At 36.2% G+C, this 27,095-nt stretch overlaps 1 protein-coding gene across 1 annotated transcript in view; it reads right to left on the minus strand.

Annotated features, from left to right (window-relative positions):
• Positions 1 to 301: 301 nt before the first annotated feature.
• LOC126297964 (putative ammonium transporter 3) overlaps positions 302 to 27,095 on the minus strand; it is a 259,770-nt gene continuing 232,976 nt past the window's right edge. Inside the window, exon 11 of the mRNA XM_049989281.1 lies at positions 302 to 412. The gene's annotated coding sequence lies outside the window, so the exon portion shown is untranslated. The remainder of the gene's footprint in view (positions 413 to 27,095) is intronic.

The following is a 27,095-nucleotide window of genomic DNA, read 5'->3' on the forward strand; positions in this document are numbered from 1 at the left end:
AATTCAGTTTGATGCTGCTTTATTTGATTCAGATGGAACAGTCTCACTATGGGGGAATCATAATGTTGTTAGTAGCAATGAGTATATTGAAGGTACTATCATGAAAATAAATAAACCCAAAATCTGATTGTAACATTGCTTTTTTTTAGTGCATATATCCAAGAATTGTTAACAAATTAACATAAGCTATTGTGTAATGCCTATAGTGTCTTTACAATTTTAGAATACTTTTCAATTATTTTTGAAGCTTATTAATTTATCTATTTGTGTTATTTATATTTTCAACATTAATAGCCACACATAAGCAATTTCATTTAAACATCAGCAGGTCCAAGGTGCCAAAGAACACAACTTTTTCATTGTCACTGCCAATAACATCCCTCTTGTAATGTTTGTTTCTTGATGACAGGGCCTGAAAAACAATTTTTTTTACTTCAGTCAGTAAAATGCAGCCAACAATGTTATTGTCTCATCAGTTGTCTCATTATTACAGGGAAAATGGGTGTATCCCTGTTTTATGTTCTCACCCTAGTTTTGTTGATTATGAAAATTTTATAAAATTAATATTCTCCGAATGAGAATGGAGGCTCTGCTGCACTCTTGAGTCACCTCTATCATACTGATTTCCCACCATCTGCACATCACACTGTCTTGTTATGTGAAAATGTTACGTGAAAAATTATCCAAATGCTAGTCATCTACAGCAGGCAGCACAGTAGACTGAATGTCAGAAGTAGATTTTACTAAAAAGACATTACTGCAACAAAAAATATGGAGATAATCTTTGAAATGTTGAGTAATAGTCCACAACTGACAGTTAGAACACACTGCATCTCTAATACAAGGATGCCACAGCAAAAGACTTCTGGACTTAAAATCTTTCCTTGCTGAAAAGTATTTCAGTTTGAAGGAACAAATGTTCACTATTTTGGAGAAAGATTGTGGAAACAGTGCTCTATTGAAGGATATGAATCTTATACCAGTTCTACAAATCCTAATTCCCAATTTTTTCTGTTAATGTATAATATGAAATGTGCAAGAAGTTCTCTTTGGGCAGAGCACTGCTCAATTTACAAAATAAACACAGAAACAGTTAACTATGACCATCCTGAATTAAACAATCCAGAAATTTTCAACAATAATATAAGGAATGAATAGGAACTAATGAAGATTTGAAGCTTTGGGAATGTAAATGATATATGATTAGATGACTCAATTAGAAGAGCACCACAAATGAAAAGAAGGCGTCTGGATTTGAGTTACTGTGGGTCAGTCAGTTTTGTCTTGTTGCAAATGATCAAGACAGCACATGTGTTGATAAAAGTTAAGTAATTTCATTGTCATTTACACCTGTGAATCTGAGGTAGTCTTCATTTTATCAATGTTCACTTTATCATTGTTATACCACAAACTCATAGGAGGACTGCTTTGCAGAATGTAAGTAATGGGGAGGAAAGGATGGTGAGTTGAAGTTTTGGGTCCATGACACATACACATGCTATTCAATCAGAAGAGTACTGTTCAAGGGAGCTATGTCTGAATTCTTGTCTAGCACACAGTTTTAGCTTGCCATAGATTAATTGTACAGCATATGGTCCAGCAAGAGAAAAGAATTCCATTCTTTGAGACAGGATGTGGTTGAAGAAGGGTTTGAATGTAGTTCCTCTCAGTTTCTAATCCAATATTTTGATACTGCACATGGTCTTTGGAGTGTCAAGTTTGCATAGTGCAACACTTCTGCAAGATGCAATGGGGACTTCTCTACACCAATTTTGTGTTTTAAGAAACACACAATAATTTATTTTTTTTAGTTTTTGGTAGTATATACAGTACATTAACAAATGTGTAATTAGCACAGACAAGCACAATTGCACTGATATTACAATTTACATAATACATAAAGAATTCACTTAATTTCTAAACTATTCCTCAAAACAGATGGAGATGACTCAGTGTGAGTGACCTCCTTGGTATCTACATTGCCATCCACTGGAAATATATGTTACAACCATGTGTACCGATTATATTGAAATGGCAGCAGCTACACTGTCATATAACTAAGCTTACTATCATCATCACATATGCACAATATGAGACAGACTGGTATTGATTTTTCTCAACATGTAAGTTCATTCTGTGTTCTGTTCCACCTGCACCAAAACATACCAACATGCTTGTGGAACATTATAACAAATAAGCACTCAAAAATATCTACCTGAAACAAAAATGCGTATATTGGTATGCACACAACATATTATTAATCTTGGCACATGGCATAATGATTATTAGTGAGCAGTCTTATAATTGTCTTATTGAGCACTGGAAGTGTGGATGACAATAGGTTAGGAAAAAAGGTGCAATGTCACATTTTACATGACTGTTTGAAATATCAATAAGACAAGTTATCAATGGCTATATACAGCCTCACGGAGAGGAAGATGTCCGTTTGGAAGAAAATAATTATCTATTTGAAAGATAATAACTACTGGCACATTTTGTGGGGTGTAAGTCATACAATGACACACATGAAGAAGCAGTAGACACCCATATCGAAGTCAACAGTGGACTTATGTTGATGTTGAGTGAAGTCACAGCAGTAAGTAGAAAATGATGATGATAAATAGGAGCAGAACAAGCAAACCTAAGTGGCACTACCCATTGTCATTATGAAAACTGAACAGCTGATGCAACATTACTGTTGATCACTGTGGCACAACTATCCAAGGGGTAATAATTGTCAGGAGTGCCTTCTGGTGAGACCATATGAGAATCCAGGATACAGGGTGTAACAGAAAAAAACTTTCAGGAAACATTCACCATACATACAGGAACAACAACAATGTAGGGAAAGACATATTGCCACTTACCATAGAGAAGACACATTAAGTTGCAGACAGGATCAATTAAAAGGCACTTACATAAAGTTTTTGGCCACAGCCTTCATCAGCAAAAGAGAGACATACACAATTTATATACACAAGCAAGCAGACCTCATGCACTCAAGGCTGCCCATGCCAGACATGGGTAGGAACTGAGCTCTGACATGGAAGTAAACCATTTCCAGACCCATGTCCTTATAACATATTTTCTTCCTCTACATGTCAGGAATGTTTTCTAAAAGTTTGGCCACACCTTTTTCTTAAACCTGTTGTAAACCAGCCCAGATCTGGTCTGAGTCAGTTGTGTGATCTGTGGATTGTGTGGCCAGTGTGCTACTGATTTGGTGCAGGTGCTAATATCGTGGAATCTGTCATAAGCAAAATTTTGATACTTTGTGGACTGGACTTTGTTTTGTAATACTGACTCACGATGGTAGCTTGCACTGCTTCTGATGAGCATACTGCCTAACAAAAAATTAAAGCACCCAGAAGACATGTTCAGATGTTAATGTAACTGCCTACATATACATAACATCAACTGGTATGTAAATGATTAGAGCTGCTGTTCTCAGTGGCAGGTAGAATGGCCACCAGAGTGCATTAGTGTTGTTTGTGTTTAGTGTTGCTACCAGACCAGGTCAATGTGTGAACAGTGTCAGAAGAAGAGTGATCACTGTGAAAGACAAGAAGATGCTGCATACTCATGTGAGACAGTGTTGTAAGCACTGCCTCATTGCACGTGTCCATTTGGTTGGCAGGTTGACTCATGCAATATCCAAATTTGTGGATCATTTGGGTGTGACGATGACCCAAGGTCAGATTGCACTCATCATCAAAATTCCAGTTGAGGACACTTGACCACCACAATGAAGGACTACTATACTGTGCACCCGTTCACATCTGCACCTGCAAACTGATGCCTCTGAAACATTCTGTGTCATACTGCATCACTGGTCAGAGACTAGCAACAGCTGGACTAGGAAGTTACCATCCAATGTGAGGGTTGCCATTAACACCACAATACAGACAGCTCTGTATGGAGTGGTGCCATGACAGGGAAGCATGAACTGATGATTAATGGCATCACATTGCATTTAATGATGAATCATGGCTCTACACTAACAGATGACCATCATTGATGAGTATGTTGGTGATATGGGGAGAGGTCTCATTCTTCCAATGTTTTGGAGAGGCACAGTAGTGATACTCCTGGGGTCAATGATGGTAAACCATCAGTATGACTTCTATCCATGGCTGGTGATAATAGAGGGAACTTCTGATGGCACAACAATATGTCATGGATGTCCTGCATCCTTGAGTGTTACCCATTAAGTAACAGCAACATGGTGCTATTTTCAACAGAAAGATGCTCATCCACAAATGGTCTGTATCTCTATGAACTGTCTGCCTGACATTGAGGCACTTCTGTGGTGAACAAAATCCTCAGATCTATCCATGATAAAACATGTGTGAGGCCAGCTTGGACATAAACTCCCTTCCAGTGCCAGTACTCAGGGTGTCAAGGACTGGTTACAACAGTTGACTACCGGCTTGCCTTAGGAGTGGATAAAACAGCTTGATGATACCCCTCCAAACTGAATCAAAGCATGCATTGAGAGCAGAGGGAGTGAAACATCACACTGATATGTGGTTTCATACTTCAATATTCTTCGTAAATGTGAAATGATTTTGTACACTGAAATAACATCACATACTCTCTCAACCTGTGAAGTTTTTGTGCATTTCATCCATTACTTCTGGGTGCTTGCCTTTTTTTGTTGGTATTGTATACTGACCTTAAAAACTGTTTCATAAACTTGAGTGGTATTACATTAAATATTTTATAGATTGTTATTAACCCACAACTGGATGTGCCCATGTATAAAGTACATCAATCACAAATAACATTACCTTGTACCATTCCATTATTGTTTTACATTTGCATGGGCATACCTATTCCTTCATTATTGCTTCAGCTAATTCAGTGAGAAGTTGTGTTGTCATGTGTCAAACTGAGCAGTAGCAACATAAAATAAACAACAAACTAGGTGCCAAAAAATTTATGATCCATGTAAGGAAATGATCCAGATTATGAGCTAGCAGCACAATCCCATGATGGGGCTGTTGTCTATGTGAAAATTGGTAATTGAATAAGTGGTTGACTGGGATATGATGCCACTGTGTTGTTTAATGCTTTGAGTGGGTCACTGCTGTGGGGTAGCACTTGTACACAGCAACACAGTGATATAATTAAAGTTTATTTCATTATTGTTGATTAAACAGTGATTTAGTTCATATAATATATGTTTATTTTATCATTTTTTTAGTTAAACTAAGATTAAACTGTGATTTAGCTCATACGTGTTTACCCTGGTAACATAAAAACAGGTATTCTTTACAAGTGTAAAAAGTATGCTGCATGGCCATTCATTTTATGAAAAATGCTGCATCCATTCAAGGGTTAGTTATTGATTTTCAGTATCAACAATTTCCTACAGCATGCTCCATTATACAGTTAAATCTCTTGTATCATAGCCTTTTTTCATTTCATTTTATTTTTTAGTTGAAAATTCGAAATAATAAAGAGGAGTTGCCACATTTATTATAAACTGCCATAAATTCAAGAAGATTGACATTAATAAATTCTGTTTAGAGCAGCATCTAGAAGCATGTGCAACAGAAGTAGAGGTCAATAACAGATACTATATAATAGTAACTATTTACTGAGCACCTGCAGGAAATTATAATCTAGTCATAAATCATCTAGAAACTCTTTTGGGTTATTTAACAGGAAGAAACAAAGTAATTTTGATTGCTGGCGACTTTAATACAGATTTTATCATGCAATCTTCCAGTAAACATTCACTGCAGTTACTAATGTTGTCTTTCAATGTAACTCACACTGTAAACTTTCCAACTAAGATCACTAAATCCTCAAGGACAACCATTGATAACATTTTTATAGACAAATCAAAGGAACAAAATCGTATCATAAAACCTGTTATAAATGCACTATCAGATCATGACATGCAGCTCCTTGTTTTAGATGTAAATTCTAAGCAGATTATCAAGACTGCTAAATCTGAGTACAGGAGAGTAGTCAATCAACCAAAAATTGAGTGTTTTAGAAAATTGATCAAAGATATGGACTGGAAAGATGTTTATAGTGCTCATGACGTGAATGAAAAATATAACACATTCATGAACAATGTCAGTACCATGTTTGAAAACTGTTTTCCTCTAAAAGTTACTCAAATTAAACAGAAGTCTATAATAAAACCATGGATTGCACAAGGAATAAATATTTCCTGTAAGACAAAAAGGAAAATGTATCTGTTAACCAAGAATAGCTCCAATACTGATGATTTAGCTAAATACAAGGAATACTGTAAAATATTAAAAAAGTAATTCAGACATCTAAACAAATGCACTGCGAGAAGAAGATAGCAATGTCAGGGCACAAAATAAAAACAATATGGGATATAGTGAAAGATGAGACTGGTAGAACCAGAAAGGAACATGAGCAAATAGCACTAAGGGTAGATGACACATCAGTAACTGATGGGCATAGTGTGGCAAATCTATTTAACAAGTACTTTATATCCGTTACTGATAGAATGGGATTGTCAGGATCAGTAAATAATGCCCTTGAATATCTGAAACTAGTCTTTACAAATAGCTTCAGGTACATGAATATGTCACTCACTTCACAAGAAGAAATAACTTCCACAATAAAATCTTTAAAAACAAAGCATTCTAGTGGTTACGATGAAATATCAACAAAGTTAATTAAGGCATGTTCTTGTGAGTTTAGTACATTTCTAAGTCAATCATAACTGGGAGATTTCCTGACTGGCTAAAATATGCAGATGTAAAGCCTCTATTCAAGAAAGGGGATAAAGAGATACCATCAACCTACAGACCGATTTCACTTTTGCAGCGTTCTCAAAAATTTTAGAATAAGTAATTTACAGGCAGCTTCTCAACCATCTAGCCGCATATAACATATTATCAAGAACACAGTTTGGATTTCTGAAGGGTTCTGATATCGAGAAGGCTATTTACACATAGAGTGAAAATGTACTTAATTCATTAAATAACAAGTTACAAGCAGCAGTTATTTTCTGTGATTTGTCAAAGGCATTCAATTGTGTGAACCACAGCATCCTTTTAAATAAATTAGAATTCTATGGTGTCATGGGCAGTGCTGCAAAATGGTTCAAGTCATACCTTGCTAACAGGAAACAAAGGTAGTCAATGCAAGGGACTAGTGAATTAAGTCATCAGTCATCATCAGAATGGGAAGAAATAACATGTTGTGTCCCTCAAGGATCCATCTTAGGGCCATTGCTTTTTCTTGTGTACATTAATGATCTCTCATCAGTTACACTGCCAGAAGCAGAGTTCATTTTGTTTGCAGATGACACAAATATTGCAATAAATAGTATGTTGAGTGTAGTTATAGAATGCTAATGATATTTTCATGGATATTAATAAATGGTTTAAAGCCAACTCACTGACATTAAACTTCGAAAAGACTCACTATCGAAAAGACTCCTTATATGCAATTCAGAACCTGTAAGAGGTTTCCACCCAGCATATGCATAAAGTATGAGGAAGAGCAGATAGAAGAGGTAGACAGTGTTAAATTCCTGGGATTACAACTTGATAATAAATTCAGTTGGGAGGAGCACACCACAGAACTGCAGAAATGCCTTAACAAATCTGTATTTTCAATTCGAGTGTTAGCAGACATAGGTGACATAAAAATGAAAAAGCTTGCATTCTTTGCCTACTTTCATTCCATAATGTCATAAAGTATAATATTTTGGGGTAACTCTTCAAGTCAAACAAAAGTTTTCAGAGTCCAAAAGCATGTAATACGTATTGTTCGTGGAGTAAATTCACGGACGTCCTGTAGAAACCTCTTCAAAGAACTGGGTATACTAGCTACTGCCTCTCAGTATATTTACTCCTTAATGAAATTTGTCCTAAAAAATATCTCTTTTTCCAACAAACAGCTCAGTTCATACCTACAATACCAGGAACAAAAATGATCTGCACAAGGACTTAAAAGCGCTTACTGTAGTTCAAAAACGGGTCCACTACTCAGGAACACTCATCTTCAATAATTTGCCAGCAAACATAAAAAATTTAGTTACATATAAAGATCAGTTTAAAAGGAGCCTGAAAGACTTACTAGTGGCCAACTCCTTGTACTCCATTGACGATTTTTTTAATAGAAACAAATGATGTATTGTATATATTCATACTATTAGTATTTACTATTAGTATTGTTATTTCAGCTTTTTTTTTTTAAAAAAAATATATTGACATGTTCCACATCCACGAGGATCTCATCAGCATGGATCTATGGAACGAAAAACGAATCTAATCTAATCTAATCTAAGACACAGCAGGCTTGCTGGGCAAGATAGGGTTTAGCAAGCACAAAGACAAGCAGTAGAAACTCTCACCATATGAGGGTGGACATTTTATTGCTGAAATGTAAGTCCCGAGTGCAATAAAAATTAAAGTAATGGCTGGTAATGCTGTTCAGATGGTTTCAATTAAATGTCCGGAAGTATATTTCGGTTTGTATACCCAATAAATAGTATATTTCTTAGGGCATACGATGGTTTGCCACAAAGGGTGATATTGTCACCATACTGCTGTGCTGGAAGGGTATCGTGGATCACAATCAAAGAGTTCCTGCTATAAAAAGAAATAGTATCCCAGACAGTCACTCCTGGTTGTCAGGCCATGTGCTCAGGGTCAGTCAGATCTTTGGCCTGGAATATCACTGACTGGAGTGGAATTGTCTTCAGTGATAAGTCTGCTTTGAACTGAGCCCTGATAACCAGCAAAGATGTGTCTGGAGATGTCCCGAACAGCAGTGTGATACCACTCTGACTTTTGTCAAGCATACGGCCTAATGTCCAGAGGTTATGGTTTGAGGTGTTATTTCATTTCATAGCAGGGCACCTTTGGTAGTAATCTGTGACATCCTTACATTACAGCGGTATGGTGATGATATTTTACAAGCCATCCTGGGCTTAAATTTCAGCAAGATAATGCCTGCCCACATACAGCAAGAGATTCTATTGATTTTCTTCATGCTTGCCAAACCCTACCTTGGCTAGCAAGGTCACAGGGGCTCTCTCCAATTGAGAATGTTTGGAGGCCCTCCAACCAGCTTGGCATTTTTCATGATATAATGTGCCAGTTGGAGAGAATTTGGCATGATATTCCTCATAAGGACATCCAACAACTCTCTTAGTCAGTGCCAAGCCAAATAACTGCATGCATAAGGGCCAGAGGTGGACCAATGCTTTATTAACTTGCTCAGTTTGTAATACTTGTTCTTTTGAATAAATCCATCCAATATTTCTGAAATTGTAGTCTTTTTTTGCCTGTACATATACATCACATCTACTGATTTCCATCCCATTTGGTAGTTACTTCATCTTTTTTTGTCATCAAGTGCATTTACAAGTGCAATGTGTACATTTTATTGTCCATTATCTTGCATCTGATACAAATATTTGGGGCAGAAAGCTTTCACTTTTTAATAGTAAGATTATGTTCAGTAGGAAAACAAAGTCTAGATAGAAAAAACGGTATAAGCTTTATTGACTTGTTTTGCCATTTTTGAGGCATCTTCAGAAAGTTTGTAGGAACTGTGAATTACACATTTTGGTGTACACCTTCAGTGAAGGCATGCAGCTATGCTTAGACATGGCTACATTCACAAGCTTGATACAAATGTTGGTATACATGTATCAATGTTTGTGTCAAACTTGGAAGTGTGGCCATATTTAGTCATAGGTGCAGGCCTTCACTGAGGGTGCACACCAAAAGTTTCAACTACTTATGACTAATGCATCACCAGCAGTTCCTATACAATTTCTGATGATGCCTCAAAAATTTGAAATGCCTCAGTAAACCCTATGCTATTTTTGTGACCTAGACTGATTTTTACTACTGAAGGTATAACATGGTTGCTGCACATAACCATATAGTGGGAGGATTTATACAGGTAAAATTATGAACTTAGTAACTTCATTTATATCAGATGTATTGCCATAGTCAATTTTAGCGATTGGTGTTTCTCATTCATTAAAGTGTCCATCACGCTAGCTGAGTGGTCAGCGTGATGGACTGCCATCCTACAGGCCTGGGTTTTATCCCTGGCTGGGTCGGGGATTTTTCTGCTCTGGGACTGGATGCTGTGCTGTCTTCATCATCATTTCATCACCATCCAGCGTGCAGGTAGCCCAAAGTGGCATTGAATGTAATGAGACCTGCACTAAAGTGGCCGGACCTGCCCCGCACGGGGTCTCCCGGCCAATGACCTAATAGGCAAGATCAGGTCACCAGTGAGACATTTCTCGTCTGAACTGAGCCTGTGTGTTAATTTCTACTGTTTTCCATCATGTTGCATTAAGTGGTGTTATAATAGCCAAGAATGTCACAAATATCTTGAGTTCATCTCCAGTCATGCAGAAGATGACATTTCACATTCACATTTTAAGCTGTTATAATTATTGTTCATAAACAATTTACCCTCTATCCAGCATAAATATCAGATACATTAATACAGTAGAAGTCAACTTGCTCTCTGTGCAAACCATATTGTAAAAGCTGTGTGTTGGAACTGCTTATTTCTGCATTAACAAATAATACATGAACATGATGAACTTGAATTTTATTTGATACACAGTTACACACATGGCACTCGGAAAAGATCAGATATGTACAACAAAAAAAAAACAAAGACATTGGGCTTCAAGGAAAATCTACACAGCAAACATTCATGAGAACCAAAGGAGACAAATCACTGACTTTCTTACAAGTATATCAAATAAATTTTGACTTTTTTCAACATGTTGTTAACACTCCCACTCAAAGGGGATTCAAATTAATTATCACATGTTTAGAAGCCTCTCACAAATGTTCTGGATGATTTGGATGTTGAGAATTTTCACCAATGTGCGAAGTGTCGTGTTTAGTATTAATGGTTTAGTTAGTAAATCAGTAAACTTTTCAGCCAAACAATTTCTCTCATTGTCTGACTGGTTGAAATGTATTCAACCTCAGCTGTTGAAAGTGTTACCACTTTCTGCTCTGTGGGACCCCATGTAATCATGAATACACCAAGCTTTAACAGTATACCAGTTATGGATTTCCTAGTTTACAAATCACCATTATGGTCTGCATCACTGTAGTTATGAATGTGATTTTCCTGTTTTGAAGTCCATAGTCCATAATGCCTTTAACTTATTCCAGTATCCTTTTCACAGTAATCCAATGAATTTTCATTTCTCAAGATGCTGACTGGAATTGTTGACTGTAAAAGTAATGTCTGGCTATGTTCCTGTCAACAAATGCATCGGACTACACACGGCTTGCCTACATGGAACTCTGGACATGTCCTTCTGTCCCTTTTTATGCATATTGGCACACATCTGTTGATTATGGTCTGCAGATACTATTATGGGATTAGTATCTTCCAGCCTGAAGCAACATAGAATATTCATGGCATAGGCTTCCTGATGCTGAAAAGTAGGACCATCTGCTAACTGTTCTGTCTGCAGGCTCAAGTAGGTACACAATTTTTTCATACTTTACTCAGAAGAAAGTTAACGATAGCAGGTTCTTCAGCCACTGTCAGACCATCATGCTCATTACTGTCAAGATTAATAGATTATTTGTGTCATGATTAGTGACTGCACACGGATCTGCAGTCATTAGCTGGAGTCCAGATTTGCATAAAACTACTGGAAAATGTTTTTTCCAGCATATGGAAGCTTTTTTCAGGCCATATCCTCTTTCATATAGTTTACACACATGCTTAGCCCCATCTTTGATGGATTTTGATTGATTCATATAAATGTTTTCTGCTAAAAGCAGTTCAGACATCAAATTGTTCAAGACACAGTTACTGGAGGTGACAATGGGTTGTGCTATATGTATTAGGCAAACTTAGCCACTGGCCTATAAGTTTCCAGATAATCTGTACCTGTAACATGCCTGAAATCTCTAGCAACAAGTCTAGTCTTAAAATGTGAAGCATGGTCACTGTTAGAATATGTGATTTAGTACACATATTGCTTATCAGTGAATTGATAAGATGCAGGTAAATTCATTAATGCTCAAGTTTGGTTAACTTCCAAGCAATTAATTTCATCATTTATTCCATTTTTCTATTTTTCTATTTCATCGCATATAAATGTCTCATCATATGTTTCTGGTTCAACAATACCTAAAACAGATACATGAGTCTCATATCTTGCTAGCAGTCTTAATGATCTGCAATTTCTTAACTGATATTTCCTATTAGACTGACAGCTTCATCAGCTACTACTTTCTTTCACTGATATCATTAGAATGTGCATAATTATCTCACCCTTTCACAGACTTCTGTAAAATCCTGCATCACAGGAATATTTTGAAGGTTGTGTTCTACAGATGATAACTTAATTTTGCGTGGAAAGAAGTCCACTGCTCCTGGTGTTGATGTTTTACATGTGCTGCAGTTATACTTACACCATTTTACTATAAAAGTAACATCTCTGCGAAGTCTTATTTTGTCACCAGTCTGAAAACCACACACAATACCTTTTGTTGTTTTGGCCAAAACAAACAAAATAACCGTTTCAGATATTTGCATCCCATTTTGGCCACATCACATTAGGAACATGGACATAAATTTCTTCACAAAAAGTTCTGAAGCATTTTAAGCTTGGTTTCTTCCTTAACCACAGCTCACATGGCACAACTTCCTTTCTTTATTTGTTCCAGTCCACTTGAGTGTGAAAATGCATATCTCACAGCATCTGTCCAAATTTCAGTTGGCAGTCCACTTGCATACATACAAGTCCTGGTTAACTTGCCAATAGTTATATTTTTGCTTTCAAAGAGTCTGTTTTTTTGTGGACAATATGACATTGTTTCCTGCAAAATGCCACGTTGGTTAATCAATTTGTTAACTTCTGAATTACAAAACTCTAATCTATTTTCAGTTCTTAATGTCTTTATGGCTCTGCAAAAATGTTTCTCACTCACTTTATAGAAATTTTTGTAACATTCAGCTGTGTTTGATTTTTTTTTTTTTTTTTTTTTTTTTTTTTTTTTTTTTTTTTTTGTTTGATACCATTCTCCAGTGACTATAGTCATCTTTCGACATCAAGAAATATTTTACACCAGCAACACAGTCTTCTCACCACACAAATCTGCATATACAAGCTCACCTGCTTGGTTTGATTTGGTATCAGTGGATGGAAATGACAGTTTACACATTTTACCAATAATGCAGTCTTCACACTGAAACTTCTGATCTTGAAAATTTATCTGGCCATGCATCAAAAACTGTTTAACTTTCCTGATGTATCATGCTTTTTTCAGATTCAATAGGTGGAATGTATTTTCTATCACCAGTACAAGCAGGTCTTGCCTCTGGATATCTTCATCAGTGGTAAACCAAGAATGTGAATTGGACATGTGATCAGTTGTTCCTGAATCAACTGCTACTGAATCAGTTGCTCCTGATTCCATATACCATGCTTCTCCAGTTGTATCTGAATCATTTGCATTGATCAGTGCTTCCCCAATGAGAGCTTCTCCATTGGGTGAATGGTGGTTTGAAGTTGCAGCTGTCACAAGTACAGTGACCTGGCTTATGACAATAACAAAAAGTGCCTGATTTTACAAAATGCTTGTGTTTCTTATCACAATTTGTATGAGAGCTGTTGCTTGCCACATGTGCTAAACTTTTACCATTATCACTTGTATTTATTCTACCTTCCTCAGTGGCAAGTCCCAGTGTCAGATTGCTCAGTGTTTGTTCACTTGCCTGCACTGATTCCCGTGCACTGACAAACTATTAGTATGCTACTGGCAGAGTCATCAAAATTTTCGTAATGACAATTTGCTCATGTATTTACTCAACTAGAATCACCAAGCAATGTGCAAGATCTTCAATTCTAGCAATATGTGTCACTATGTCATCAACTGTCTTCTTTTACAAACTATGCCACTGTTGTAGTAACGTCTAAACACTGGTTTCAGATTTTTGTTCATAAATAGACACTAGCTTGTCCCTTATTTATTTCAATTTGTTGCTGCTCATAATGTGCAGCATAGTTTTTTCTTTAGCTGATGTGATGATAATTCCCTGAGTTATTGTGTTACACGTCGTCCAGGTAGCAGTCAATTTACTGTATACATCGTCATCAATTGTGTGCTTTCAATACTACGCATACTTGAAACTTCCAAGTATTGCAATTTTCGTCACCTTTGACTTTATTTATGTGGAGGGTCTCGCTTTCCATCTTGAGGTTAAGTTATTTTTCTCTTTGTGTATGGTCAGAAAACTAACCTTACATGGCTCATCATATTTGTTATTATTTCATGTGCAATACATTTATTTTTACAAAATATGTTACTTGACCAGTAACCTGTTAGGACATATTATTTCTGAGTTAAAAAATAACACATATAATTTGATGATGTTGGATTTTATTTCATACACAGTTACAGACAGAACACTCAGAAAGACTGAATAAGTACAATAGAAAAACAAAGAAAATGTACACAGCAAAGATTCATGAGAACCAAAGAAGACAAATCACTGTGTTTGTTCTTATTCTACAAATTTTTATGACAACATGAAACAAGACAGTCTGATGGATCCCATGTTGTTCAAAATGAGTCAGTAGCCTATTGCTACCTCCTACAGATAATATATAAACAGTTTTACGGTTCAGATGGATAATGTACAAGAGACAGAACACAGTATTTAACATGGGTGGTGGCTTGTGCTTAAGTGCTGAAATAATTATTTGTAGTTTACAATTATTCATAGTTTATTTGTATGACCTAACAGATATCTGCAATAATCAATGCAACATTGTGTTGGGTGATGTTTTATATAGTAATTTGTTGCTATTAACACCCAAGCAACCAGTGCATCCTTGGAGAGACAACTTTTTTTTAGACCAAAAGTTATTACATTTCAATAAATAAAAGTACAGCCAAAAACTTCATGAAACTACCAATACTCTTATGGCAAAATGTGTTAAGCTATGTGTGGATATGAATCTCATGAAATGTCATGTAGTGTCAGATATGCCCAAGTTGAACCAGAAACATTTGCTGCAGTCAGTCAGTTAAAGTAAATGTGAAGACTCACAGTATGTGCAAGAGGTAGGGCATAAACATTATGTTGTTTAACAAATTACAAACAAAACAATGACAGAGACACATGGTGCAAGATTTCATTTCATAAGGCCTACTGAATTGTACTGTAGGTTGTCCTGAACTGTACTATAGGTTGTGTCACAAATTACAGACAAATCAGTGGTAGAGACACATGGACCAAGTTTTCATTTCAGAAGGCCTAAATTCCTCTTGAACTGTACTGTAGTTGGAGTCACAAACAATTTTGATCAAGTTTACACTTGTTCTGTGCACTTACATCACACATGTGTGACAGCCAATGAGCATTCTGTAGTGTTCTGAGCACTCTGCTGTGCATGTCATAGCCAGTGAGAAGATAAAACATGATCTAGTGATTTATTAAGAGAAATTTTTATTGCACATGTTGCTAGCTATCATCGTTGATGGTAGTGGTAATGGACAATTTCTACATAAGTGAGCAAGAGACATAATTTACAAGATACACAATTTCATCAAGCACAAAGCATGTGTTTGTGCATGCTGCAACTGTCACTTCGAACTGGCAACAATTCAGACCCCATCCATGCCCCATCATTCACAAATCCAACTATAACTAAAGAGAAAAAGAGTCTTCTGTTATTTAGAAGTTAATTAGTCTGTCAGTAGTACCACTGCCAACTCCATATTCCACCTTAGACCCATGAGATGTATTCGTACTTGCAAATACAAACAACCATCAGCTGTATAAGGGAATGATGACACTGAAAATTTGTGCTAGAGTGGGGACTCAAACCTGAATTTCCCTTTTGATGCAACCAATCACCTTAACCACTTTGTCTATCCATGCACAACTTACGGCCAGAGATGAACTTCCAAATCGCGCCATTCCTGCATCATAACCTGTACCTGTATGCACATTAAGAATTCCTGTACAGTGAAGGACATTTTAATTGAAAGTCACTGCCTGGCATTAGCAGATAAATACAATACTGCAGTGCTTGTGTTGCTAAGAAGAATAATGCAATTTTCTTTTGGACATGCCTGCATGCTTTGGCTATCCACGCACAACCCATGGCTAGACCCAAACTTCCATATGTCATCCCAATCTGTACTCATATATATATATATATATATATATAAACAGGCACTGTGGTGACTATGGCTGTTACGAAATGCATGAACCGTATATGAAGATGTGAACACAAACAACAGTCAGCTGTATAAGCGAATGATGATGACGAAAATTTGTGTCAGACTGGGACTTGAACCCAGGTTCCATGCTTTACATGAGCGTGGGTATCCTTGCATGACTCATCGCCAGACCCAAACTTGTGATTTTTATCATTCTCTTGTACAGCTGACAGTTGTTCATATTTGCAGCTGCAAATACATTTCATGTATTTCTAACAGCTGCAGTTGCTTCATTGTCTGTTCCTTCGGACATGCATGCATGTGCAAAGTAACAGAGCACTGTTCTTAATAACACAGCAACTGCAATATTGTATCATATCATAGAAGTAGCCCAGGAAAGTATTCTGTTAAAGTGGCAGAGACTCCAAAGAATAACATCTATAGCTGTCAACCAACAATAACAAAATTACTGACCAATGCTCTTAGAGAACCATGTAGAATCAATGCCACCTCAGTACACATTCAGTAGATGTGAACCTAGCAAGTACACTAATATCAGTGGCATAGAGCCTATGAGAAATGGCTGAGAACCTAAGGTAACAGGCTCAAAATTGGGCAGGTGTGCCAGCTTAGTTTCTGGGTCAATATATTTTTGCTGTTAGCATTTGCTTGTTACCTACATGCAACAGACTGGATTGGCTCAAACAGTTCTGTCAGAGGTGCAGGATTGTCCCAGTATGACTCCATTCTGATATCCACCACTCCAGTGTTTGCTAGCCTAGTATTGGACAGTTTTCAAACAAGGTTTTGATCCAAATAGGACAACTAATCATCCTACCAAGATGCAGTTTGATGCCAGAAATAGGAACAGTTCATTGAAACAATTCAACACATAAACTGACAACATACTGCATTTCAACACACATTTTCAAATGATTCCTGCTTATGGCCATCTTTTGTTTCAGAAAGCAATAACACTGTGTAATCTTTTCCAGCATGCAATCTTTTGAATCAGTATTTTCCAAAATTTGGAGGTATCTAATGTATTAGGTTGACACTCCATTTCCTGTGTTATTGTTCGATGCTGAAAAAGAAAAAGAAGCTATCCAACATCCTATTTCATAACACAATATTCTTCTCAACTCTCTAATCATAAATTGTGGCTCTTTCTTGCACAGACCTAAATTTAATGTGTTGTTGGTACCATTTTTGTCATTAACAATATTTATGTAAGTTCAATGAACATTAGTTCATGACATTAATTAAAACCTGTGACAACAACAGAGAAATACACTGATCGGGGCCAGATTCCACTATTCTTTGTCTAATCTCACTTGCTACCTTCAAATGTATAATTTCAGTTTGCTTAAAAACCTAATATAGTATGAAAGGGAAAGTGAGGTAAAATTGTCTTCATGAGAAAAGTGACTATTGTAAATTTTTTGCTCAGAACAATGCTGCTGCCTGCCAAGAAATTGCCAGACTAATTCTAATGTACACCATCACTGTTATCAGTAAGTTTGATAGACGAAGCATCTTCTGTTCTTCTTTAATAAAACTTTACTTATTTTCAGTCATTTGATGTAAGATAAGTAATGAATATTATTCTTGTTACCTCATTTAAAATTGGAGAAATTCTTTCTTTACAATATCACTGTTTAAACATCTTTGGCCTACAAACATAGTGTGTTTTGGTATGATAGTATCATCTGTTAACCATTAATGGCATGTGGTAGGGAAAAGCAGCCAATCTGCTTATTGGGAAAAGTTCATGTTTAATCGTTTTATCCTATTAAGAGCTAGTCATCTCTATATATCACACATAACACTACAGATTGACTTCTGAATCCTTTTACATATAAAGCAGTCAGCAATAATTCAATCACTTCATGACATGTTGGAATTAGTTAACAAATGATATTTAAAACAATCTCTGTTCTGTTTAGCGTAATTCAAAAATCTGAATTAAAATGATGTTGCATTTCGCATTCTTTCGGGTACTGAGGCATCAAGATCGACAGAAAAATGTCCAGAAATAACAACAGTAACTGTGGATCTCTGTTGTGATGGAAAATGCAATTGGGGTGGTAAACAGTAGTAATCTACATCTACATTTATACTCCGCAAGCCACCCAACAGTGTGTGGTGGAGGGCACTTCACGTACCACTGTCATTACCTCCCATTCCTGTTCCAGTCGCGTATGGTTAGAAGGAAGAATGGCTGCCGGAAAGCCCCTGTGCGTGCTTGAATCTCTCTAATTTTACATTCATGATCTCCTTGGGAGGTATAAGTAGGGGGAAGCAATATATTCAATACCACATCCAGATTTGCACCCTCTCGACACCTGGACAGCAAGCTACACTGCGATGCAGAGTGCCTCTCTTGCAGAGTCAGCCATTTGAGTTTGCTAAACATCTCCATAATGCTATCACGCTTACCAAATAACCCTGTGACTAAATGCTCTTCTTTGGATCTTCTATATCTCCTCTGTCAACCCGACCTGGTACGGATCCCACAGTGATGAGCAATACTCAAGTATAGGTCGAACAAGTGTTTTGTAAGCCACCTCATTTGTTGATGGACTACATTTTCTAAGGACTCTCCCAATGAATCTCAACCTGGCACCCACCTTACTAACAATTAATTTTATTTGATCATTCCACTTCAAATCGTTCTCCACACATACTCCCAAATATTTTACCAAAGTAACTGCTACCAATGTTTGTTCCGTTGTCACATAATCATACAATAAAAGATCGTCCTTTCTATGTATTCACAATACATTACATAAGATACCTTCTTCTATAGCAGCCAAGCACGTCTTTTTCCCTGTAATATGCTGGAAAGAATAATTCTGAGAGAAAAAAAAACCAGACATGTTGTAGGTGGTAAAAGATCATAGGCAACTGACAGAGTGTGCTCAATAAAGAACAAGAAATACTTGATAATGTTTTTGAAATGGAAACGCAATTTCATTGATTTACAAGGAATGATATGTGGAGATGAGCATTCCAATTTGCAGAGCAAAACAAAATACCAAATCATTTTACAAACAGTTAGAGACAGCAGGAAAAGATAGCACCCTAATATTAGTCTTACGACACCTTTCTCAATTGCTAGAAAATAAGCTTTTAACAAGGTCAACAGAGATTAGTTTTTTGATATCCAGAAAACAATGTAAAAAAACAGTTACATCCTGTCCATCATACTTATATTGCAAAAACCATTGATAGTTCCGTCCAACAACAGCACATAAAGGAAGATGCCAAACCAGTAGCATTAATGCAGTCAAAACAGAGTTGCTGTCCACTTTACCCTGTTAGGTCAGGAAAAGTGGCCACTACGTAATGCTTCAGGAAAATGCACATAGGTCCTATTCATCATATACTTTTTTACTTGTAAATATTCCGATTGATACTTTATAATACACAAATTCAAAATAAATAAACTACAAGCTTCTATTAATAACTCTGGTCTGGTGAAAATTCAATTTCCCTTAGAGTGGCCACATTACTTCACTTTTCCCTCATCAAAACCTTGATCACCATGTTGATCATATTATTTTCAGTGAATAATATACCAATGATGTAACTGAGATGCAATTGTATGAACTGCAGAACAGCATTCAAAATCAGTAGACTTACAATCTCTGAGTATGTAACTTGTAATATTGTTGCAACCATACTTCAGCTGTGCTATGTTTACAATAAATATGTTATGGGAGTTAATTTTACATTACTGTCATACAGCAAATATTCCTCTGCTACATTTACCTTTGGTATGTTATGGAAGTATTTTTCTCTCTTGTATAACACAACTATCACATTTCTGCTACATCTAGAACTGGCATGTTACATTTTCATAATTCAGATTCAGTTCTCCTACATTTACAATCAATGTTATTTTTATCAGGTGGAAAAGAATAAATATTATAAATCTTTTGCAACTGAATGCTACCATAGCTAGTGCTGTTTCCCCACCAACATATTTCACCTGTTTATTTTAGGCATCATCACTAATTTTTGTATCCCCTATTTCTTTCATGTTCCTACTGGTTTTATGTAAGCACTATATGATTGCAATGTAAGTTTCCCCTAGCTGTATGTCAGAATAAGCCATTTCATTGTACATACACTTGTTTGCATACACTGCTGACTGGCAGCAGGTCAAGTGCAGTGTACAGCAGGAATGAAACGCCTAATTGTGACATACATTTACTGGAAAATTATGTTGTGCTCATCTAGTGCTTAAAAAAACAGCCAATGTTAATATAAAAAGAAAATGATGATGCCTGATACAAATAGACGAAACATGTTTTATTGAAAAACAATAATAAGCTCCAAGTTGGTAAAGATAAATACTGGTAATATGTAGTCTTATCTTTGAGTACAAGATAAGCATAATCAATGCAGCAAATGAGGTAGAATGGCTACATATCTAAACAATATCATATTCCATCAAGGCATAGTGGTTAACTATCTCACTCACATCAAAAACTAGCTAATCATTTAGTGAGTATGAAAAGTTGAACTAATAATAACTTATGCTGTTTAATACTGAGTTATGAAACGTAGCAGTTTCAATTAATTTGTCAGAAGTGACTTGTAAATTATCTCATGACTAAATAATGAGCTACTGATTTGTGTTGATTTCACTTGCAAGTCGCCTTCCTTCCAGTGGGATGCACTCTAATTAGCAGTTAATCTGTTGTCATGTGGCTCTGAGTAATTTCATAGGAAGGTGTCAAGGTCAGAGAGCCAAAGCCACAATTAGAATGCTTGTTTGCAGGCAACTCATTTGAGAAAGGTCAATTTCAGTCTAAACATTACATCAGTCCCTTAATGTGGTTCAATCTGGTGTATGGTAATTGATAGTAATAGTCCAACTGGACTGGAATTTGGATGGACATCCAAAGATGCATGACTTCAGTGATTTATTCTATCACAAAAGAAACTTTTGCTGACAGTTTACAGCATCATAAATGTTGCAAACATGTTTCGTGGCCAATGAATATTATTTTCAAGGTGAATAAAAGTATTTGGTATGTATCTTCTATTTTATTTCTTTTTGATATACTGTGCACTGAACATTTTAGACACACTCAGTATTTTGAAAGTTGTGATGAAGCAAAAATAGATACCTTGCTCTATATAACTAGAAGTATTCTGCCGAAACAAACAGGTGAAGAGTACATTCTATAGGTTGGACAGATAGGAACTACGTGGCTAACAGATTCACACAGCTCATAAATTAGAATCAACTCCTACTGAAAATGAACAGGATTTTAATAATGATAGTTTATTAGTTGTAGACAAAGCTATATCAGCCCTTTCATATTTTATAGAATCTTAGTGACGTTGGGGCCAATGACAGGAATTACATTAAATATGTGTTTATCTTTTTTGCAATTTTACTAACTAAATTTTTGGAACAGGATTATTTATGGGACCTAAACATATTTTAAGCTGGATCTTCATACTAAAAAATTTGGGTAGGATGTCACATAAGAAGTAACCCTGCATTTTGGAAAAGCCATTATTTACAGTTCCTTACTCATTAATAGAAATATGAAATTTAAAAAAGTCATAAATTCATTTATGTGTTATGTTATGTAGATTATACCACAAAATAATGCTTGTCCATGATTACTTGATGATTTTACTGGTGCTGCCAGACGTGGAGAATATTGGCACTATTTAAAAGATGATCATTTATTTCCAAGTGCTGCCAACACTGAGCTGCCCATAGATATGAAGTATCATTGTACACATTGTTAAGTGTAATGGTGCCAGGACTGTGGCAAGCAGCTGACATTGACTCAGCAGTCCTAATGTGAGGACAAGACACACCTCGTGCTATTCCAATAACCACCAAGCAACCTGTCAACTTATTATGGACAAACAGCAGGAGAGTGAAGCAAATGCAATTGAATAACCAAGCAATAATGACACACTGAAATCATTTGTCACCAGCTGCTATGATACCATCATATTGCACCTACTAATGAAGAACCAAAAATAAAACCATACTGCAGAAATCCTACAGATACCATTTACTTCACTGACACACATAAGTTTCAAAAATATGATTTTTGAGTAACTACCTAAATTATTAAGTATGTCGGAAATTGTAGTTTCTCTGTTTGAGACAGTGTACGTATAGAGATAGTATACCTATCACAGCATGAAATCTTGATCTATCTATCTTTGCAATCAGCCAGTGACTCAAGGGTAACTTCCTGACAAACTGTGACAAGTACTGGTTCAAACTCAAATTAGAAAATCACCCCTGCTTTCATAGTTTTACTTTTCTATGCAAAGTGATTTAGAAGAGAATGCTGACATAGTTTTTCACAGTGCAGTTTTGTAACTGCCGTTTAGTTGTGTTTTCACAAAACAGTATATGATCTAACAAACTAAGCACTGACAGAGATAAACAAGAAAAACTGTGTGTAATTTTAAATTTTCCCATCATATAAAAATTTAATTCTTCTTGGGCATTCAGTGATATGGTGTCATACTGATGGTGAGATATTTTGGCAAGCTGACTTGTCCCCATTTACAGGAGGTCATGATGGCAGTCATCAAAACTGCATGAGGATAGCAAAAATCAGGAAGTTGAAATGTTGCACCATCTGGATGACATAAACTAGATGAATATCTGAGAAGAGCTCAAAAGAAAAAACTATCATGTTAGTGTATTCTGTAACCTTACCAATGTGTTTACCATAAAATTATACTTGGAGCACTAAAACTAAATCTCATTTGTGTGGATGGTATCTTACCTTCACAACAGAAAGTAAGTAGTTACATTGACAAACTGCATTATAGGAATAAATTTAAAGTCAGAATGGGGGTCAATAAAATGTGTAACCTTAAAAGGTTTCATGGTGAGCATGTACCAGTTTCTAATCTCTATAAATTACCTTTCAATTACTTTAAGAAAGTGTAGTAGACTGTGCTGTTGTTGCGGTCTTCAGTATGAAAAGACTGGTTTGATGCAGCTCTCCATGCCACTCAATCCTGTGCAAGCCTCTCAATCTCCAAATAACTATTGTAACCTACATCCATCTGAATCTGTATACTGTCCTCATCCCTTGGTCTCCCTCTACCCACCATACTTCCCTCTATTACTAAATTGGCAGTCCCTTGACATTTCATAATATATCCTATCAACCTACCCTGTCTTCTGGATACGTTGTGCCACAGATTTCTTTTTCCCCCAATTCTGTTCAGTACCTCCTCATTAGTCACATGATCTACCCATCTAATGTTCAACATTTTTCTGTAGCACCACATTTCAAAAGCTTCTAGTCTCTTCTTGTCTAAACTGTTTATTATCTATGTTTCAGTTCCATACACTCCGTACAAATACTTTCAGAAAAGACTTCCTGACTCTTATCTTTATTCAGTGTCAACAGATTTCTGTTCTTCAGAAACAGTCTTCTTTCCATTGCCAGTCTACATTTCATATTCTCTCTACTTCAGCCATCATTAGTTATTTTACCAAAACTCATCTACTACTTTAAGTGTCTCATTTCCTAATCTAGTTCCCTCAGCATCACCTAATTTAATTCAACCACATTCCACTATCCTTGTTTTGGTTATGATCGTGCTCATCTTATATCCTTCTTTCAAGATACTGTCCACTCCATTCAACTGTTTGTCTAAGTCCTCCGCTGTCTCTGAGAAACAATAACATCGGCAAAACTCAAAGTTTTTATTACTCCTTCCTTGGCTTTAATTTCTCCTCCATTTCCTTTTGTTTCCTTTACTGCTTGCTAAATGTACAGATTGAATAAAATTGGTAATACACTACAAACCTGTCTCACTATCTCCCTTATCAAACACTGTTTCCCTTTCATGTCCCTCGACTCTTATGAGTGCCATCTGGTTTCTGTACAATTTGTAAATAGCCTTTCCCTCCCTGTATTTTACAGCTGCTACCTTCAGAATTTCAAAGAGAGTGTTCTAGCCAACATTGTCAAAAGCTTACTGTAAGTCTACAAACACTATAAACATAGGTTTTCCTTTTCTTAACCTATCTTCTAAGAGAAGTTGTAGGCTCAGTATTGCCTCGCATGTTCCGACATTTCTCAGAAATCCAGACTGATCTTTCCTGATGTAGGCTTCTCCCAATCTTTCCATTCTTCTGTAAAGATTTCATTACAGTATTTTGCACCCATGACTTATTAAACTGATAGTTCGGTACTATTCACACCTGTCAGCAACTGCTTTCTTTGGAATTGAATTATTATATTCTTCTTGAAATCCAAGGGTATTTTGACTATCTCGTAGATCTTGTACACCAGGTGGCAGAGTTTTGTCATGATTGATTCTCTCGAGGTTATCAGTAGTTTGAATGTCATCTACTCCTCGATCCTTGTTTCAACTTAGGTCTTTAAGTGCTCTGTCAGATTCTTCTATAAACTATCCCATCAAAAGTATCTGAACACATATTGATGGCCATTAATATGGGGTATGCCCACCCTTTGGCTTTTTGATGGCTTGAGCGCTGGTGGGTACACTTTCAGTGAGGATTCTGAACATCTGTGGAGGAATGACAGCCTATTCTTCCTCAATAGTCAGAACTAGAGAAGGTAGTGATATTGGTTGCTAGGGATTAGAGTGAAGTCAGCATTGTAACTCATCCAAAAGGCATTCCACGGAATTTAGGCCAGAACTCTGGGCAGGCCAGTCCTTTTCATGAATGTTATTGTCCATAAACTATTGTCTCATGAACAGTCACCACCTCTGAGCTGTTCCTCTACTGTGTGTAGTACATAGCACTATAAAATGTGTTCATATGCTTCTGCATTAATTGATTTCATAACAGCAACAAGGGGGAAACACCATAACAACAAAAGACACCCCCTTACAATAACACTATATCCTCTGACTTCACTATTGGCACTACACACTATGGCATGTAATGTTTTCTAGGCATTTACCAAACATAGACACTTCCATCAGATTATTGCAGAATATAACATGATTCGTCAATCCTCATCACTCATTTCCAGTCATCTGCTGTTCAGTAGCACCGTCCTCCACACCAACTCAAACAATTCTTAGCATTAACTACAGAAATGTGCAGCTTATGAAGGGAAACTTGACCACTCTACACCATTCCTTTTAATTACCTACACAACACTCAACAGTGCCTGACTCTACAAGAACGTGGCATAGTCTCAATTTAGTTGTGGTTGTTACTTCACATTTCCACTTCAGTTCCTTCACATTTCCACTTCACAGTCACACCCCAACAGTAAATGTGGGCAGCCTTGGAAAGGATGAAATGCACTGATGGCTTTGTTACTTAGGTGACATCCAATGACTAGTTCACATTTTAAGTTATTGATCTCTCCTGACCAACCCATTCTGCCATTACTGCTGCTCTACTTACAACATAATACTCTCTGTCTGTTTTTTACTGGTGCTTCTGCCTCTATGTCATCTAGTGGTCAAATCCACATTACGTAAGAGTGTCTGGATACTTCTGATCAGATAGTGTATTTGCTGATGACACATTCATAATAGTTAAGAGCAGCCTAAAATCAACCACACCATTCACAACTCAGATGTAGTGTGCAGATTTTTCATGTCAGAGACTTAAGTCTTAATCCAACTTTACTAACTGCTGCAGTTTTACTCATTATAGTAGCCACCTCATCTCTTCTCCTGCCTCAAGGGAAGTTTCTGGGAATTACTTACTGTGCACAATATCATATGGATACTAAAGCATAAGTTCAAAAATTAGACTGAGCATCTTAAAGTTTTTAACTTAAGAAATAATGTTTTCCAATATTATACTGATGAAAGACTACATTTTATATAAATCAAAAAACTGAATTCTTATTCTTATTTTTCTACATTTTGATAAATTTTATTTAGCAGGTACGTCTGCAGAGAAATACTGAATAATGTGTTATCTTTATTATTTCAACATGGCAGGATAATTTGTTTCACTGTTTATAGCCACAAATTTTGTTTGAGGGTTAAATGTAGATACCAAAAGTGTCTCATAATATATTATACTAGACTGTTTTGAGTATCTGCAGTCTTCTTTTCACATGAGACTACTTCTAGGATAATTAAGTGTGGCAATGAAAGTATTTTGATCTTATCAGATAAGGGTTTGTGTGTGTTTGTGAATGCTGTGATTTACATGTGCCTTGCAGATTCTACAAGTGGGTGAGTTTCTCCTGAAAACGAATTTTTATTGTTTGTTCTGTTTTTACAGGATAGTTGTTTCATGGAGTACCGCCTGTGATGTATAATATTCAGTTTTTTAATTTAATTTTGTGACTCAGCTGCAGTTTTTCTTTTAATAAGTGCTTTTGTATTATGTGCAATTGTTACCTGTTTCTGAGAATGTATGACTGAGTATTTTATAAATATTAAAAATAAGGAGTTCCTATAATGGGATCTTGAGCTACTTCATACGTAATTTTCTTTGTTTAATGGTAGATGTACTTATTTTTTTCATCTTGGTAGAAGTAAGACTCAATAAATTTTTGTTTCCTTTTAAAGTTATTTTTACTTGTAAGGAGCTAGTGTTGCTTTTTCCTTTTACAGGTATGGACTCTGTGATTTTAATACACTAATGTGATAAACTATTTAATTTAATTGGCTCATATGCTAGGGGCAATGCAAAGGCCTTATCAAGCTCACAAAAAACAATGGCTGGACAAGATCTCTAATTCTGTAGCACATAAGTTTTGTTAGTGACATAAAATACTACTATCTTTATAGAGAGGTCTTTACCACACCAGATTCAGAAGTTGTTGACAAATTATCATTTGAGAAGCGAGTTTGTTTTCTATCATTGGCAGATTCCATTCCTCTCACCCTTCTATTTATTTTTATTTTTATTTTTATTTTTAAGGGAGAAGTGAAGCAGGT

Source organism: Schistocerca gregaria, chromosome X (genome assembly GCF_023897955.1).
Source record: "Schistocerca gregaria isolate iqSchGreg1 chromosome X, iqSchGreg1.2, whole genome shotgun sequence".
Lineage (NCBI taxonomy): Eukaryota > Metazoa > Arthropoda > Insecta > Orthoptera > Acrididae > Schistocerca > Schistocerca gregaria.